The sequence below is a fragment of the Austrofundulus limnaeus genome, unplaced genomic scaffold, assembly GCF_001266775.1.
Source record: "Austrofundulus limnaeus strain Quisiro unplaced genomic scaffold, Austrofundulus_limnaeus-1.0 Scaffold28, whole genome shotgun sequence".
Taxonomy (NCBI): Eukaryota; Metazoa; Chordata; class Actinopteri; order Cyprinodontiformes; family Rivulidae; genus Austrofundulus; species Austrofundulus limnaeus.
This window is the reverse complement of record NW_013952430.1, coordinates 1,957,045-1,963,936: the sequence shown is the minus strand read 5'-3', so window position 1 is coordinate 1,963,936 and position 6,892 is coordinate 1,957,045.

Here is a 6,892-nt window from a genome sequence, read left to right as displayed (position 1 = left end):
TATGTATGTGTGTGTGAGAGAGAGAGAATGTTGAGACTGTTCAGAATAGTAATGACAATTTAAGCTGAGGTGGATCATGGTTGGTAGCATGGATGCAATGCTATAGAAATGCCCAAATCAAGATCAGACATCACATTTCCTTTTATTTTGTGACGTTTCATCACAGAAGCGCAAAAAGCATTAAACCTCTTCACATATGTAGCTGTGGACTTAATGAAGCCGCCTGCCACCATTCACTAATGTTTGCTCTATGCATCGTCTCTGTAGTAGCTGGACGTGTGGACAGTTTATAGGCCTTTCATAAGTGCCTTTGCAAAAAGAAGCCTGATCTGAGATCAGCCCGGATGGTTGAACCAGAGTTCTGAGAAAGTTTAGAACTTCAGTTCATTGTCAGTGATTGTGGATGATTTTGAGGGCTGATCTGAGACCAGGACAGCTTAGAGCGCGCAGCAAAACTGAGGTTTTGAAGGTAGGCCGGAGCGGCGGCCAATGGGTTAACTCGTCAGAATGCACTCGGGCTAAGACAGACCACTGTGTAACTATCATTCTACTTCTTCAACATATATTTAACAATGTAGAGTGTACTATATATAGTATGCAGATAAATCTGTTTAAAAAAAAAGAAAAAAACGTATATATGACTATATATTACATGTATTTTTACTAGGTCATATACCTTGGAACGTCTGGCAGTTGAGTCATGTCTTAAAGGTATTAGCATGTATTTTTTTTATATTTAGTTTTATGTTTGTGGTTGTCAGTCACTTATTGATATATTCATTTAAAAACACACTATGAAGCAAAGTTTGCAGGGTAATACCTTTAAGATTTTTCCTCAGATCTGTTTAAATGTTAGTGACTTTTCAATGTTTGTTCTTTTTTTATTATTCAGAAGGCAAAAAACAATCTTCCTTAAAGCTATATCCTATATCTTATTGTGCCAAATTCCACTAAAACAACTTTATCCTTTTTATTCCTATTTTGCACTTGTTTATCTATAAACCTTAAAACATATATTTGTTCCATAGGTTTCTAGCATACTACCAATAGGTACTATCATTTCTGCTGTAGGTAATTCAAGTTTTTACGAGTCGTATCGGTTCTTTACATTTCATTGATGGCCTTTTTATTCTTAATTAAAAAAAAAGATCACTTCTCACAAGAGTTGAAAAAAGGGATATATTCTTGCACATTTTTTTCTCAAATAAAAAGTTGTCCACTTGTTTGACTATTTGGGCTAGAAGAATAAGCAGAATCAAACTGTAACGTTACTATTTTTCTGAGTAGTTTGTGTAAGGCTATGCTAGAGCAGGATGTAACGTGAAATTATAAGTTTAGGAAAAGGGTCCTTAAGAAGTCTACAGTAGATGTCAGGTACTGATTGAACTGTTTTATTAAAAAAAGAAAGAATGTGATTTGTATGTTGAGACATTAACATGAGAATAAAACTCATTTTTCTGTATCACAGCATTGACTCAGTCTGCATTTTTGTTTGTCCTCCATTTTATTTTCCCTTCCAACTTAAAAAAAGCTTCTTTTTGTAACTTCTCTTCCCACATCACCCTTATTGTATCAAGAAGCATTTATACAGTAAGTTTCAGATTCTTGAGAATGACAGGAGCAAGCCTTCACTGAAATAGGTTTTTCTTCTTGAAAAATGCTAAAGGACGCAAGTCCATCCATCGCTGAAGGTAACAAAAATAAAATAGAATAAAAAAATCGGTGGGTGGCTGATAAAACGCCATCATTGAGAAGGCAATGTGGCAATATCTGCCTGAATCTCAAAATGCTAAAAAAAAATTCCTGAAAATGTAAAACAGGAAGACCAAAAAAACAAAAAACTGAAAAGCAGAGGACGCTTTGGCTTTCTCTTTCAGCAAATAAATCCCGTTGCAGTTTAATGCCATATACCACTAGAATACACACTTGTGCTTAATTTTTTTTATTGCTTTACCTTTAACATGTATTTCAGATGTAAAGCTTTAAGTAGTTTTATATGAGGAAAAACCCCACTCCTTTGTTTCAAAATATTTAGTTGATCTGTAGTTAAAATAGGAAATTGAAAACAATATTCAACCTTATTTTATGTTTAGAAGCTTTTAGCATTTGTTGATTGTTTTTGCTACATTTCCAGTGTTTTAATGTCAATTTTACATTTCCTCCAAAGGATTTTAATGGTGCTAATTGGTTAAGAAAGTCCCATCAGTGTATAATTTCATTTGTAAAGGCCTCAGAGGTTTGGTAACATAATTGGACATCATCATGAAGACCAAGGAGCACACTAAACAGGTCAGGGATAAAGGTAATGGGAAGTTTAAAGCAAGATTATGTTATATTAACTTATAAAACATGATTTCCCACTCCTCTTTACAATTATCAAATTTTCTGTATTGATCATATTCCTAGTAAAAATTAATAGCAAAAAAAGTGGTTGATACATGAAAAAATATGGAAAGTTCAGGCGGTATGGAGAGTGTTTCAAAGTACTTCGTACTCATGTTGGGAAAATCTGTTTTTGCAGCATTCTAGAAGTTCTTTCTGTCTGATCGGACAGCCTGGAACATTGACAAATCTGGCTGGTTGATTTAGTTTTAGTGCCTTCAGCTTGAGTTTAATTCCTCCAACCGCCTCCTCTGGAATCACGTGGTCTTTGGGCCAATAATGTCACAGTGAATGACGACCCACCAGCTGCCTGTCAAGTTCAATGAGGCATGAAAAAAAGCATCCAGCGTCTTCAAATACCCACCATACAGGGCCTGAAATGGTTCAGCACTTAGGCCTTGTAGCTGTGCAGTTTTACCAACACTTATTTTTTGATGACACTTAATTCTCTCTGGAGAAGGTCCCGCACAATGTCTCGGTCACTAATTACACAGTAAATCTGATCTTCTGCACTGCTTCTCTGTGCTTCGGTTTCCTTCTGTCCTCTCCTCCCTCCCCCACGGTCCTGCTATAGAAAGAAGTCAGGTCTCAAACCTTTCATTGGGGGTGTGTGTTTCAGGACAGCTGCTGACAGCTCAACTGAACTTGAGGAGACTCCAGTCTGACAAAAGAGGATCTTTGTAGGCAGCTCCTATCACACCACTTTGTTGAAGTGAGGAGGCATATTGCAACTCTTTCTTAGTGTTCAGCTTGATGGAATGAATTCATGTACCCGTCCATCCTATGGTTGTGCACAGTGTTAACTCCAGCATCTTCAAATGTCCTGGAGGATTACCGCCTGACTGCTCTCTTAGCTTCAGTTCTGTAGGGACCACTCATCTGAGCTCCTGAACACCACAGTTTTCTCCCAGTTGGGCCTTTGTGTATGCAGCGAGTAAAATAAGTATTGAACACGTCACCATTTTTCTCAGTAAATATATTACTAGAGGTGCTAATGACATGAAATTTTCACCAGATGTTGGTAACAACCCAAGTGATCCATACATACAAAGAAATCAAACCATAAATGTCCAGAAATGAAGTTATTTGTAATAATGTGGAATGGCACAGGGAAAAAGTATTGAACACTCATACTGAAATTTATCTAATACTTTGTACAAAAGCCTTTGTTGTCAATGACAGCTTCAAGACGCCTCCTGTATGGAGAAACTAGTGGCATGCATTGCTCAGGTGTGATTTTGGCCCATTCTTCCACAAACAGTCTTCAAATCTTGAAGGTTTCGTGGACCTCTTCTATGAACTCTGATCTTTAGTTCTTTCCATAGATTTTCTGCTGGATTCAGGTCAGGTGATTGGCTGGGCCATTCCAGCAGCTTTAGTTTCTTTCTCTGAAACCAACTGAGAGTTTCCTTGGCTTTGTGTTTGGGCTCATTGTCTTGCTGAAATGTCCAGCCACGTTTCATCTTCATCATCCTGGAAGATGGAAGCAGATTTTTATCAAGAATGTCTCTGTACATTTTTCCACTCATCCTTCCTTCAATTATTTGAAGTTTGCCAGTACCATATGCTGAAAAACAGCCCCACACCATGATGTTCCCACCTCCAAACTTCACTGTTGGTATGGTGTTTTTGGGCTGATGTGCAGTGCCGTTTGACCTCCAAACATGATGTGTATTCTGGCATCCAAACAGTTCAATGTTGGTCTCATCTGACCAGACTATATTCTCCCAGTATTTCACAGGCTTGTCTAAATGTTGTGCAGCAAACTTTAAAGGAGCTTCAACATGCTGTTTCTTCAGCAGTGGAGTCTTGCGTGGTGAGCGTGCATACAGGCCATGATGGTTCAGTGCATTACTTATTGTTTTCTTTGAAACAATCGTACCTGCTAATTCCAGGTCTTTCTGAAGCTCTCCACAAGTGGTCCTTGGCTCTTGGACAACTCTTCTGATCATTCTTTTCACTCCTCTGTCAGAAATCTTGTGAGGAGCACCTGGTCGTGGTCTGTTTATGGTGAAAAAATGTTCTTTCCACTTCTGAATTATGGCCCCAACAGTGCTCACTGGAACCTTCAGAAGTTTAGACATTCTTCTGTAACTGATGACATCATTATGCTTTGCAACAATAAGGTTGTGAAGGTCTTGAGAGAGCTCTTTACTTTTACCCATCATCAGATGGTTCTTGTCTGATACCTGGCCATCATTTGGGACTGAACCAGCTGATATTAACTTGCACTGACAAGGGGCAGGCTTGCTTTCTAATTACTGAGAGAGTTCAGCTGGTGTCTTGGTTTTCCATGCCTTTTTACACCTCCCTTTCTTCATGTGTTCAATACTTTTTCCCTGTGCCATTCCACATTATTACAAATAACTTCATTTCTGGACATTTATGGTTTGATTTCTTTGTATGTATGGATCACTTGGGTTGTTACCAACATCTGGTGAAAATTTCATGTCATTAGCACCTCTAGTAATATATTTACTGAGAAAAATGGTGACATGTTCAATACTTATTTTACCTGCTGCATTTCAAAATAAAAGTCTGATTTAATTCAGTTCATATACAAATCAAACTTTTGCGTGGGAACGCAAAACAATATTACGAGTTAACGCAAAAGCATTGCAAGGTAACGCAAAGGTATTGCAAGGGAACGCAAAAGAAAAAAATCCCCCCATGTCCCCTCGCGGGCTCCGTAATACATGTAAGAAGTCAAAGTAAAATGTTGGCTGAAAAATATTTACTAAAGTAAAGTATACTAAACTCTCTACTTAAGTGAGGTAACAAGTATTTGTTTTAATACCTTTGTTACTTGACACCTCTGGCTATAACTCAGTCAATTTGACAGATTTTGAGTTAAAACTTGGTGTGGTGTTAGCTGAGTCCCTCACAACACATACTTGGAGCGCTGACCAATCACATGAGAGCTTACAAAATTGCATGAGCTTGTGCAGAATGTCGTCTTCAAGGTTTAAGCAACTATACCATTACTCAGCATGAGATGATCTTAATTCTTAGACAATGGGTGATTTGCATTTCTTCAGGGAATGCTAGGACTTTGATTGTTTTGCCACGTGTTTTCAATTTTGCTTGTTCCTTTTGTAATTAAATAAAACTAAAAATCGAAAGCTGCAGATGACAGTTCATCGTTTTACCAGCAGGAGGACAGCTTTAGAGCTTGGCCTGTCCCCAGAGTTAATCCCGCTGCCCTTAACACTTGGTGATCAGCTGCCGTTTTAGTGGCAGGCTACTCCTGTAACACCACACATAAATCACACACTGCAAAACCAATCACCTTCTTGCTCCAAATCTAATATTCTGCCTGCTAACCAACACCAATTCCTTTGAGCTGCACAGTGTTTTCCTTGATGAGCAGTCAAAAAATGCTTACGCAAGCAGGTCTGAAGTGCTACAATTTATAATTTGGCTCGTCTTGCGTGTTTTACAGCTCGGCCCTTTCCCCCCCGAGCTAAGAGACTGCCAGCAGTTACAGCTGCTATTTTTATTGAAGTGTCAATATTTCCAGGCTAATAAATTGCAATGATAAAACACATGTCATGCTTAGGTATGTTTACTTTGCACATGATCTATGTAGGATTAAATGTAACAGCTCCACACCTCAAAGGTCATTTATTACTTAACTCCAAAAGAAGTGCATGCTAGTATTTCTTAGTTTCACAAAATGTTGAAACTGTTTAAGGCTTAGCCTGCAGCCTTTCATGTCAAACATTTCAAGTAAAATGATCTAAATCCAGCAGTTCTAGCTGTTGTGAGATCTTGTGAAATGTGACAGTTCTCAAATAATGTAGCGAGGATGACTCTCAGCCACTACTATTGCAAATCTATCACAATCTGTAAAATTGACCAATTTATAGCCATTTTTTTGTCTTGGTGAACGTTGTTATGCTCTGGTAGGCATTTTATGGTGGATGACTTTAAAAGTTAATCAGTTGTACGTGTTTAACCAATGGTTACTTTCGGAGACTTTCATTATAACCCCTGTAGTTTGTCAGATAGTTTGCTAACCGACATTCACGATTGACACCAACAGTTAATGTCAAACTTTTAAGCAAATATATTGCTCAATATGTAATTATCCAAATACACATTGGTCATGACTCTTGACTACTACCACACCAATTTCTTGCTCAGCCTCTGTAAAACTGGTTGCCATTTTTGTGATCGCTAAGATCAGTTGGCTGTGGTAGTCGTCTTGAAGTCAGTTAACTCCAAAAGTTAATCAGCTGTGGATATTTAAATGATAATTACTTTCCAAGAAGTTCAGAAAAACCCATACTGTGATTCATGAGATATTTTGATATTATTATTATTATTATTATTATTATTATTATTATTATTATTATTATTAACAGTGTTGATATGCTGTCAAAACCTATCTGGTGTTAAATAAGTTCATTTGATCATCCTCTGCATCCAGCTGAGTGTCTCTCCTGCTGTTTTTCTTTCCTTTTTGTGGCCTTGAGTGTTTCCTCTCTGTTTCTGCCATTATGACTAA